This window comes from Salvelinus sp. IW2-2015, linkage group LG9 (genome assembly GCF_002910315.2).
Source record: "Salvelinus sp. IW2-2015 linkage group LG9, ASM291031v2, whole genome shotgun sequence".
NCBI classification, from domain to species: Eukaryota; Metazoa; Chordata; class Actinopteri; order Salmoniformes; family Salmonidae; genus Salvelinus; species Salvelinus sp. IW2-2015.
This window is the reverse complement of record NC_036849.1, coordinates 17,812,221-17,825,515: the sequence shown is the minus strand read 5'-3', so window position 1 is coordinate 17,825,515 and position 13,295 is coordinate 17,812,221. Positions and strand designations below refer to the sequence as shown.

General features: G+C 41.5%; 1 pseudogene; it reads right to left on the bottom strand.

Moving 5' to 3' along the window:
• Positions 1-2,890: 2,890 nt before the first annotated feature.
• LOC139028265 (G patch domain-containing protein 2-like) overlaps positions 2,891-13,295 on the bottom strand; it is a 34,726-nt pseudogene continuing 24,321 nt past the window's right edge.

The window sequence follows — 13,295 nt, the reverse complement described above, 5'->3', positions numbered from 1 at the left end:
GATGTCGTCGACCTTCTTTTCAAAATGGTTGACGAAGTCATCTGCAGAGAAGGAGGAGGGGGGGGAGGGGAGGAGGATTCAGGAGGGAGGGAAGGTGGCAAAGAGCTTCCTAGGGTTAGAGGCAGATGCTTGGAATTTAGAGTGGTAGAAAGTGGCTTTGGCAGCAGAGACAGAGGAGGAAAATGTAGAGAGAGGGAGTGAAAGGATGCCAGTCCGCAGGGACGAGTTTTCCTCCATTTCCGCTCGGCTGCCCGGAGCCCTGTTCTGTGAGCTCGCAATGGTCGTCGAGCCACGGAGCGGGAGGGGAGGACCGAGCCGGCCTGGAGGATAGGACATAGAGAGTCAAAGGATGCAGAAAGGAGGAGAGGAGGTTGAGGAGGCAGAGTCAGGAGATAGGTTGTAGAGTTTGAGCAGAGGGAAGAGATGATAGGATGGAAGAGGAGAGAGTAGCGGGGGAGAGAGAGCGYAGGTTGGGACGGCGCGATACCATCCGAGTAGGGGCAGTGTGGGAAGTGTTGGATGAGAGCGAGAGGGAAAAGGATACAAGGTAGTGGTCGGAGACTCTCTCCTCTTAAGCTTGAAAGGGCTGGTAACTGTGACAGCATGGAATTCAAAGGAGGCGATAGACAGATGGGTAAGGGGAGAAAGAGAGAATGACCACTTGGGAGAGATGAGGATCCCGGTGCCACCACCACGCTGACCAGAAGCTCTCGGGGTGTGGGAGAACACGTGGGCGGACGAAGAGAGAGCAGTAGGAGTAGCAGTGTTATCTGTGGTGATCCATGTTTCCGTCAGTGCCAAGAAGTCGAGGGACTGGAGGGAAGCGTAGGCTGAGATGAACTCTGCCTTGTTGGCCYCAGATCGGCAGTTCCAGAGGCTACCGGAGACCAGGAACTCCACGTGGGTCGTGCGCGCTGGGACCACCAGGCTGGGGTGGCCACGGCCACGCGGTGTGAAGCGGTTGTATGGTCTGTGCAGAGAGGAGAGAACAGGGATAGACAAACACATAGTTGACAGGCTGTCTTGGTGGTTCCAAGCTTCTTCCATTTAAGAATGATGGAGGCCACTGTGTTCTTGGGGACTTTCAATGCTGTAGACATTTTTTGGTACACTTCCCCAGATCTGTGCCTCAACACAATCCTGTTTCGGAGCTCTACGAACAATTCCTTCGACTTCATGGCTTGGTTTTTGCTCTGACATGCACTGTCAACTGTGGGGCCTTATATAGACAGGTGTGTGCCATTCCAAATCATGTCCAATCAATTGAATTTACCACAGGTAGAAACATCTCAAGGATGATCAATGGAAACAGGAAGCACCTGAGCTCAATTTCGTGTCTCATAGCAAAAGGTCTGAATACTTACTTAAATATATTTATTTTTTTTGTTGCAAAAATGTCTAAAAAAACTGTTTTCGCTTTGGCATTATGGGGTATTGTGTAGATTGATGAGGATTTAAAAAAAACTATTTTAGAATAAGGCTGTAACTTAACAAAATGTGGTAAAAAGTCAAGGGGTCTGAATACTTTCCCGAATGCACTGTAAGTGTTATCTGCACCTAATCTTTATCAAATATTGTTTATATATTATTGAAAAATGTATATGTATTAACTGGGCACCATGGCCAGTAAAAAAGATCCCATATTATAATTATACTGCATTAGTAACATAGTTATCTAGCCCAATATAGTTCATAAAGAGTGGGTCTTCTATGATGAAACAGCCCTCAGTTTCCCAAATCATACCACTGATAAATCAATGTATCATTTGATTCATTTGCATAAAAATCCAGATTGGTCCACATAACTACCGTGTTTGATCTACTGTATGAAGAGCTCTCACAACGTTGGATAGAGTGAGTGTGAGTGGGCTCATATGACTGGGCTGTGTGATATAAAACCACTGACAGAGCGTCAGCAAGGAAAGCGGTCCTCTCACATTCTCATTCTCTCACAGCTATTCATTATCAGTGGTCCTGTTGTTTCCAGGAGTGAACCCTCTGCTCTCTAATGCAGGGACTTCTGATCCCTGTTCTGGATGGTGAGTGGATACCAGGGCAGCCACATATCACGCTGATCTCTCTGTGCCCCTGGAATGCCAGGGCAGCCAGTCACAGATCAGCGTCACAGCTAGCTCGAGCCACCAGGGCTCCCCTCTGTGTGCCACTTCAAACACTGGTGAGATTACTGTTAATTACCCTCTTCTCTCCTCCACTGTCTCCACCCCATCTACCTCACTCTGAACACACTCTCTACTCTCAACATTAGCCCAGTCAGTCACAAAACAATGGCTTTTCCACTAAAAAACAGGGTTTTGAAAACGGATTGTGCGGCTTGCCTTGACCTTGAATGTGTTGTGAAGGTTGTGAAGGTGAGCTGAAGAGAACAGAGGCCCCTCCAAGGAACGTGACCACAGCCCCTCTTTGCAGCCAGTGTAGGAACCAATCAACCCTCCCTGACCATCATTTCAGTGTCCCTGCTGAAAAATGTTGGGCAACTCAAAGATGACATCATTGTTAGGCCTGAGTAAAGGGCAGGTGGCCTAGAGACTGTGTAGTGTAGAGACAGGAGGAGCTGCCTGGCTGGTGCTGCAGTCTGAAGTAGCAAGACCAGGAGGCTCTTCAAACTGCCTTCCTCTTCAAGGAAATTGCTGGCTGGCTACGGAGTGATTAACAGCGCTTGATTGCATTAACATTTTTCATCCTTAAATGCTAGATGGAAAGACTTGATCCAGCAGCACAATACTGATTCAGAGAGCAATGACGAGTTTCTGTTCCTCACAAAGTAATTTCAGCAGGAGGAGTTAAAGCCCCTTCTCTTGCTCTCTCTCTCACACACACACCACTCTGTGCTGCTACTGTAGGCCTCCCATACTATGCTGCCTCTCTCCAGCTAGGCAGAGCGTGTGGGAGCACCCCAGTCCTCCTCCTGCTCCCTCTGGGGGCTAGGTCTAAATAAAGTCCCAGGCTTGATGAAGTCATGCTTGTCAGATGTGGAGGACCCAGGGCCAGCAGACTCAATGCTCAGAGAGGTGGAGGTGTCCTTGCTGGATCCTTCTGCCTCTCCCCAGTCATCCTTATGGAAGGGGATGCATGCTGTAGAGTAGAAGGACACACAAATAAATGCGATTTTAACTTGTCTTTTGATTTTCCCTTGTAACATTTTAGAACTGTTTCTTCATTTTATGATGGTTCTTCATTTTTTCTACATGAGTGCATACTCATTATAAATCATATGCCCTAATAGAATAAGTATTAATTATGTTATGGTCAAGTGATCTCAATCCAATTTGGTACTATATGCCTAGTGTCCACGGTTGTTAGAAGGGAAATCTGATGCTCCTAGGCTAAAACTCCCCTTTTGAATATTATCTAGCTCAGTGATACCTTGTGTGGCTGATATTCTACAGTACCTACATCACTAGTATATAGTACCATCTTACTGAAAACTTAAACTGAAAACATCTTCATTTTCACTATATTCATCCTCCTCACTTTTTAAGCCATTTTGTCTCAATATAAGAGTTGGAAGGGAAATATCTGAAACACTTCCTGGTCCAATTTACACCGAAGAAAAAATAGCTCTAAAACAATTGCAATTTCTAATATCTCTCCTATCCTACTTTCCGTTAATAAATCAATCTGTGTTGGTCTCTCCCGAAGTTAGCGGTGGTCACACAGACGTTGTGAAAGGCAATGCAGTTGCAGAGGACACAGAAAGTAAAAGTGGCATTGTGGCTCTGGGCTGTCTCAAAGGATTAGGCATTACAGCATTCACTGGCATGTGCTTTTGCTCGTTCCCATTATATTTGCTTGTGCCTCTTTCCAGATGACTTCCTCCCCAAACTGATCCAGCAGGCTAGGTAATTGATTAATATTTCTGGAGGGAATGATGACTAACTGTTGCTGTGGTTGGGCATCTCAGGTTAAACACAGTCAAAATGATGAATACAAATTCAGGGGGGGTTATTACTTGATACTGCCTGGGGAACAGATGACAGTGAGTCCAGTGAAACACTGAGAATGCTGAATACAAGAGTATATAATTGTAACTTTTGTCAAGAGTGACTTTTCATCAATCTATATTTTAAGTGTTGTTTGTTTCACTAATCAATTTTTTAGTGACTTTCCATTAATCCATTTAAATATATACTGTGAAATATGTTACCTACTGTACCTACACCATCTAATATGACATGTTAAACTGCGATACTGTGGAGGTCAATAAAGATGATGTAAAGCAAAGATTTAGTGTCAATGGGAGAATTACGTGCATTTGATTTGCGCAATAATGGGTGGAGTGAATGAAACCATCTTAGCATCTTAACAACGTCTCTTGTGAGGCTGTTTAAAAACAATAATTTCAACACTTCCTGGAACCATCTCCTCCCCTCCCTATGTTTATTAATCAGCTAATTACACATTGACAGTAATGGGCCTGCTGATTCCCACAGTTAAATGAACAGCACTGAATGGGCCTTTAATCATTAGCCTCTGTGTGTTTCTCCCATACACTCCAGATTCCATCCATTTCACTGGACCACAGGAGGACATTCAAATCAAAACACTCAGAAGAGGGCTGGATCACTTAAACACTACTAGCACCTGACTGGTAGGGCTGTTCCACCAGCTACTCTGTAATAGTGCAGTATGGTCCTGTAATGCAGAACTGAACATAGAAGAACCAGTAAAGAGGATGACAGCTCAATGAAGAAAACAATCATCATATGATTTATAAATAAATGGGATCCATGTGAAGTATCAGAAACCTGCTTAAAAATCATGCCTCCCACCAAAATACTTTTGACCATACAGTGTGTACTCATGCATGTTCAGCCCATCTCAACAGCGACTCCAGACTAAACTTTTGGTGGAGCAGTGGTGGTAGCAGGGGCAAGTGGGTGGAGATGGGTTTTTTGAAGGACGCAAGAGGGGAGTGGAGTGGAGCGGGAGAGGGCAAAATAGTGCGGTGGGCTGCATTTCTGTCAGCAGAAGTGATGGCTGAGTGGTGGCGTTATTTGTCTTGTGCTGCCATACAGCCCTCGCACCAGCCTGGGCATTAATGAGAAAGGGCCGGACCGGCGTGCAGGAACACGCAGGGCCTCAGACGCAGGTGATCTGTCACACAACACCCCTGCTCTGACTTCACCAAGGAGGCACACAAAGATGGAGAGTCAGGGGGACAGGTGGAGGCTGTGAGCTGAACCCACCATGGGCATCCACTTGGGTCCCATGATAGAATGTAAAGCTGCTACGTTACATGCAAAGCGGTTACTTAATATCAATTGGGCGGGATATCCACAAATGAAAGTTGCCGTCCAATTATGCAATAAATGGTTTGAGTAAACCAATCATTTACTTAACCCACTGGTCCCACTCACACAGACCTTACGCCCTGACCTTTTTCTCCCCTCTCTCCAGATCAAATCCTGCGACTAGTGATGTCCGGCTGTCCAACAACCTGCCCACTAGACCCCCTCCCTTCCTCCCTTCTCCAGACCATCTCTGGAGACCTTCTCCCATTCCTCACTTTCCTGACCTGGCTGTGTCACCCCTGACTTCAAGATGGCCAGAGTTGTTCCCCTCCTCAAGAAACCAACACTCGACCCCTCTGACGTCAACAACTAGAGACCGGTATCCCTTCTTTCTTTTCTTTCCAAAACACTTGAGCGTGCTGTCTCTGACCAACTCTGTCATTGTCTCTCTCAGAACGATCTTCTTGACCTGTACCAGTCAGGCTTCAAGGCTGCTCACTCAACTGAGACCGCTCTCCTCTCTGTCACAGAGGCTCTAGGCTCTGCCAAAGCTGACTCTCTCTCTGTTCTCATCCTTCTAGATCTATCCTCTGCCTTTGACACTGTGAAGCATCAGATCCTCCTTTCCACCCTCTCAGGGTTAGGCGTCTCAGGCTATGCACACTCCTGAATTGCATCCTACCTGGCAGGTCGCTACTACCAGGTGGTGTGGAGAGGATCTGTGTCTGCACCACATGCTCTCACTACTCTTTTCACCAAGTCACTCGGCTCTGGATATATTGGAACTAGTGGATATATGGAGGCTTAAATATCCTGACCAAGTGAGATATACTGTACATGGCGGAAGCTCAGTCAAGATAGTCGTCTTGACTACTTTCTTATGTCATTCTCGTTGTCACCCAAAGCTTAAAAAGTGTTTATAGGGAAGAAAATGCGGTCGGACCATCAATTAATTGGCATATACTTTACTCTTACAGAATTTCCACGTAGGCAAGAATATTGAAAATGTAATCAAAGCATATTCAAAGCATATCTCAGCTCGCTGGTCACCATAGCAGCACCCACCTGTAGCACGCGCTCCAGCAGGTATATCTCTCTGGTCACCCCCAAAACCAATTCTTCCTTTGACCGCCTCTCCTTCCAGTTCTCTGCTGCCAATGACTGGAACGAACTACAAAAATCTCTGAAACTGGAAACACTTATCTCCCTCACTAGCTTTAAGCACCAGCTGTCAGAGCAGCTCACAGATTACTGCACCTGTACATAGCCCATCTATAATTTAGCCCAAACAACTACCTCTTTCCCTACTGTATTTATTTATTTATTTATTTAGCTCCTTTGCACCCCATTATTTCTATCTCTAGTTTGCACATTGTTCCACTGCAAATCTACCATTCCAGTGTTTTACTTGCTATATTGTATTTACTTCGCCACCATGGCCTTTTTTTGCCTTCACCTCCCTTATCTCACCTCACTTGCTCACATTGTATATAGACTTATTTTTCTACTGTATTATTGAGTGTATGTTTGTTTTACTCCATGTGTAACTCTGTGTTGTTGTATGTGTCGAACTGCTTTGCTTTATCTTGGCCAGGTCGCAATTGTAAATGAGAACTTGTTCTCAACTTGCCTACCTGGTTAAATAAAGGTGAAATAAAATAAAAATAAATAAAATATTGGATGATAACTTGTTTTTAACTAGAACAGAATCATTTATAACTGACTTTTTCCCGACATAACATAGGTACAACAGATCCCCTTATTGTATGAGACACTTTTAAAGGTGCCTTTAGAGGCCATGCAATTAAATACTCATCTCTAAAACAGAGTCCATATTAACAAAGGAAATAGAAGGACTAGCAGAACAGATAGATAGCAATAAAACTGTACCATAGAGGCACAGAATAAGTCAGAGGAAAAACAAAAAGAAATGGGGGAACTTATTCAAGAAAGATCAAGTGTAACATATTATAAAAAATAAAGCGAACTGAAAGGAATATAGGGAAAAATGCACCAAATTAAATTTGAATCTTCAACATAGAAATGCTACCAAAAATAATGTACTGAAACTTGTTACAAATGACAGTCACCCATGATTCACCAAACAATATTTTGAAAGAGAAAGCAAGGTATTTTAAGCATATGTTTTCGTTTCAGTCTCCTCCATCTCCACTAACCGAAGTTAATTATATGGATATTTTTCTATGAATAAGACAAGACAAGTACTGGAAACAATAGACCAATATGAAAAATCTGGGAAACCAGGCCTGGTATTCATAGCTGACTTTGAAAAGGCTTTTGATAAAGTACGACTGGAATTTATATATAATTGCCTGGAATATTTTAATTTTGGAGAATCTCTTACACAATGGGTTAAAGTTCTGTATAGTAATCCTAGGTGTAAAATAGTTAATAATGGCTACTTCTCAGCAAGTATTAAACTGTCAAGAGGAGTAAAACAAGGTTGTCCACTATCAGCATATCTATTTATTATGGCCATTGAAATGCTTGCTATTAAATTCAGATCCAACAATATTATCAAGGGGCTGGAAATCCAGGGCTTAAAAAACAAAGGTGTCATTATACGCTGATGATTCATGTTTTATTTTAAATCTGAAATGTGGATCCCTCCACAGCCTCCTAGAGAATCTATATACTTTTTCTAACCTTTCTGCATTACAACCAAATTATGATAAGATATTACGTATTGGATCACAAAAAAATGCCACTTTTACATTACCGTGTAGTATACCAATAAAATGGTCTGACGGTGATGTGGACATACTCGGTATTCATATCCCTAAATAAAGAAATGATCTCACTACAATACATTTTAATAGAAAATTTGCAAAAATAGATAAGATCTTGCTACCATGGAAAGGAAAATACCTGTATATGTGTGGAAAAATCACCCTGACTAACTCTTTAGTCATATCCCAGTTTACCTCTTTGCTTATGGCCTTGCCTACAACCCTAGTGACCTGTTTGATAAATTATATGAGCAAAATAGATTCCATTTTATTTGGAATGGCAAGCCAGACAAAATTAAACGGTCCTACTTATATAATGAATATGAATTAGGAGGGCAGAAATGATTAAATATTAAAGCATTAGACGTCTCGTTAAAGGCTTCAGTCATACAAAAGTTATACTTAAATACGAACTGGTTCTCTAGCAGCTTAGTAAGAATGTTTAACCCCATGTTACAGAATGGCCTTGTTTACCTTTATTCAGATTACAACCTCTCACTTTCGTTTATTTGAAAATGAAATAATATCCAAAATATCGCTATTTTTAAACTGAGCCATAGGAAGGTTGCAATTTCTGTTTCATCCACCAGAAAATGCAGAACAAATAATACAACAAATATTATGGTTAAACTCAAATATACTAATTGATAAAATATATATGTACTGTATATATCTTTGAGGGAAAAAAGGGTATAATCTTTGTAAATAATATCATAAATAGGATTGGTGGAGTTATGTCACACATGAAGCTAACAAAAATATATGGAAATGTCTGCTCTACCCAAAATTACAACCAACTAATTGCAGCATTACCGCAAAAATGAGAGTCAAGTGGAAGGGGGCAAAAGTAAGAAACGTATCTGTCAGCCCTGCATTAAAGACCAAAATTGGTTAAAGAAAATTGTGATGAATAAAAAAGTATAGCAGTTTAATTTAAGGACCCAAAAATGTACAGCTGTGTTCATATAGATTGCAAAATAGTAGGGAAGAGATTTCTATGGCACATGGTTTATGAACTGATATGTAAAACAATGCCGGATTCAAAACTTTGAATTGTTATTTTAAATTATAATACAAAATTCTTGCAACCATTAGAAGGTTATATATATACAGTATATATATATGGGGGATACAACCATCCCAGCTCTGCAGATTTTGCTGCAAAGAGACAGAATAATTAGATAATTTGTTTTGGTACTGTCCATTTGTAGCTTGTTTTTGGTTGCAGGTCTAGGAATGGCTGAAGAATTGCAACATTTACCTGGAATTAACTCTGCAAATAACACTGATGGGTGATTTGAAAAGTCATAGTCAATCGATCAATAAGATAATACTTTTAGCAAAAATGTTCATCTTTCATTTACAATCTGTAGAAACTATGAGAATAGAAAGGTTCAGAACTTTTGTGAAACATCACAGCACTGTTGAAAAATAACAAATATAAATTATAAATGGATGGTGTTAAGAGATAGATGGATGGGGTTGAGTGGAGCTGAAGGGTGGGACTAAAAACTACAAGATAACTAATGAAAAATATACTGTGTCCGTAAAATATATATGGGTTCAGAACTTTTGTGAAACAGCACAATTCAAAATATATGGCAAATAGAATAGAAACTGGATGGTCTTCAGAGATAAATGGGAGGGGTTGCTGGAGGATGGGATTAAAAACAGACAAAAGATAACTGTTGTGATGTGCACAGTGTCTGTAAAATGTATATAGTATGTATAAGTTGGAAGTAGAAGCCTAAGTGTTGTTGTCCATTTGTTACCTTCAATTAGGGGAGGGGTGGTAGGGTTAGGAGAAAATAATAAAGGAAAAATATATATTTTAAACAAGAAAAATAAAGAAAAAGAAAAGTATGGAATTAACTGGATTTCTGCATAAATTGGTCATAAAATTTAATCTGATCATCTAAATCACAACAATAGAGAAACACAGTCTGCTTAAACTAATAACACACAAACAATTATATGTTTTCATTTCTTTATTGAACACAGCGTAAACATTCACAGTGCAGGTTGGAAAAGTATGTGAACCCTTGGATTTAATAACTGGTTGACCCTCCTTTGGCAGCAATAACTTCAAACAAACGTTTTCAGTAGTTGCAAATCAGACCTGCACAACGGTCAGGAGGAATTTTGGACCATTCCTCTTTACAAAACTGTTTCAGTTCCACAATATTCTTGGGATGTCTGGTGTGAACCGCTCTCTTGAGGTCAGGCCACAGCATCTCAATCTGGTTGAGGTCAGGACTCTGACTGGGCCACTCCAGAAGGCGTATTTCTTTCTGTTCAAGCCATTCTGTTGATTTGCTTCTGTGTTTTGGGTCATTGTCCTGCTGCATCACCCAACTTCTTTTGAGCTTCAATTGACGGACAGATAGCCTTACATTCTTCTGCAAAATGTCTTGATAAACTTGTGAATTCATTTTTCAATTGATGATTGCAAGGTGTCCAGGCCCAGAGGCCCGCAAAGCAGCACCAAACCATGATGCTCCCCCCACCATACTTTACAGTTGGGATGAGGTTTTGATGTTGGTGTGCTGTGCCTTTTTTCCTCCATGCATAGTGTTGTGTGTTCCTTCCAAACAACACAACTTTAGTTTCATCTGTCCACAGAATATTTTGCCAGTAGCGCTGTGGAACATCCAGGTTCTCTTCAGCGAACCTCAGACGTGCAGCAATGTTTTTTTTTAGACAGCAGTGGCTTCTTCCGTGGTGTCCTCCCATGAATAGCATTCTTCTTAAGTGTTTTACGTATCATAGACTCGTCAACAGAGATTTTAGCATGTTCCAGAGATTTCTGTAAGTCTTTAGCTGACTCTCTAGGATTCTTCTTAACCTTATTGAGCATTCTGCACTGTGCTCTTGCAGTCATCTGCAGAGGGTAACCTGTTTGGGCTAGGGGGCAGCATTTTCACGTTTGGATGAAAAGCGTGCCCAGAGTAAACTGCCTGCTACTCAGTCCCAGTTGCTAATATATGCATATTATTAGTACATTTGGATAGAAAACACTCTGAAAACGTTTCTAAAACTGTTTGAATGATGTCTGTAAGTATAACATAACTCATATAGCAGGCGAAAACCTGAGAAAAATCCAACCAGGAATTGGGAAATCTGAGGTTTGTAGTTTTTCAACTCTTGGCCTATTGAATCCACAGTGTCTATGGGGTCATATTGCACTTCCTAAGACTTATTTTTGTGATGTCAACAGTCTTTAGAACCTTGTTTGATGCTTCTACTGTGAAGTGGGGGCGAATGAGAGGGGATTGAGTAAGGTCTCTCCCAGAGTGCCACGAGCTGACCATGCGCGTTCACGTGATAGTTAGCTTGCGTTCCATTGCATTTCGGAAGACAAAGGAATTCTCCGGTTGGAACATTATTGAAGATTTATGTTAAAAACATCCTAAAGATTGATTCTATACTTCGTTTCACATGTTTCTACAGACTGTAATGGAACTTTTTGACTTTTTGTCTGCTCCTATTGATCGCGCGTCATGAATTTGGAATACTGGGCTAAACGCACTAACAAAAAGGAGGTGTTTGGACATAAATTATGAACTTTATCGAACAAATCAAACACTTATTGTTGAACTGGGATTCCTGGGAGTGCATTCCGCTAGCGGAACCCCGGTCCTAGACAGGTTAAAGGACAGCCACTCCTAGGAAGAGAAGCAACAGTGCTGAACTTTCTCCATTTACAGACAATTTGTCTTACCGTGGACTGATGAACATCAAGGCCTTTAGAGATACCCTTTCCAGTGCTATTTGATTAAGAAGGAGAGTGATGTAGTGGTGCATCAGATGACCTGGCCTCCACAATCACCTGACCTCAAACCAATTGAGATGAGATGCTCAGCATAAGTGGGAACTCCTTCAAGACTGTTGGAAAAGCATTCCAGGTGAAGTTGGTTGAGAGAATGCCAGGAGTGTGCAAAACTGTCATCAAGGCAAAGGGTGGCTACTTTGAAGACTCTCAAACATAACATATATTTTGATTTGTTTAACACTTTTTTGGTTACTACATGATTCCATATGTGTTATTTCATAGTCTTGATGTCTTCCCTTTTATTCTACAATGTAGAAAACAGTAAAAAGTAAACAAAAACCCTTGATTGAGTAGGTGTGTCCAAACTTTTGACTGGTACTGTATATATATTTACCCAAAATATATGGGGGACTGGAAATTATGACACCCAGGTGGCGACACGCATCTCTGCGTGCCTGGCAGACGTCTAAGCTTGGATGTCGGCCCAATATCTCAAGCTCAACATCAAGAAAACGTAGCTGCTCTTCCTCCCAGAAAAGGCCTGCCCACGCCAAGACCTCTCCATCACAGTTGATAACTTCACAGTGTCCCCCTCCTAGAGTGCAAAGAATCTTGGCGTGACCCTGGACAACACCCTGTCATACTCTGCAAACATCAAAGCAGTTTCTCGCTCCTGCAGGTTCATGCCAGGTATTCCCAAACTGGCACGCCAAATACAAATGTGATTCACATTAAAAAAAAATCTAATTCAAATTAAAATATTTTCAAACAGTACATTTATATTTTCCAACGGGGCTATACATTTGGGTGAATTTGTTTACTCGTCTCAGTAGCCTTGTTTCACTGCCAGAAATACAATTTAACGATCTAGTGTTCAGCGAAATAACAACACAATGTCAAATACAGGTAGCCTAGTCAAATAATTAACATCCAATCACATTAACCGTTACTCTCTCGCGGGAAACCTTCACTCTTGCGCATTTAGAAACGAAACATGCCAATTTGAAAAATAAGCAACGAATTTAGACAACTTTCGAGTAGTAAGACATGTATAAAAGCAACAGATACCATTAATAAAAGGGGCTAGAAGCTTCTTATATGGTGAGCTTATATGGTGAGCTACCGAGTGGCTAGGACAGGCAAGCCCCATACCAATGCTAGGGGAAAAGGCAAAAAAAACTACAGACAATGCCTTCATCAAACAACACTGTTTCACGACACATCAGTGACATGGCAGGAGATGTTTTGAAACAATTACTGCTTCGCATACAAGCCAGTGAATTATATGCATTACAGCTGGATGAGTCAACAGACGTGACAGGCCTGCCACAGTTCCTGGTATATGTCCGTTACGTTTATGGGGGTCAATTCTTCTGCAAACCACTGGAAACCAGGACAACAGGAGAGGATATTTTTTCATTACTGGAGAGCTTTGTGACATCAAATGGACTTTGGTGGTCAAGATGTGTTGGTATCTGTACTGATGGAGCAAAAACCATGACAGGGAGACATAGTGGAGTG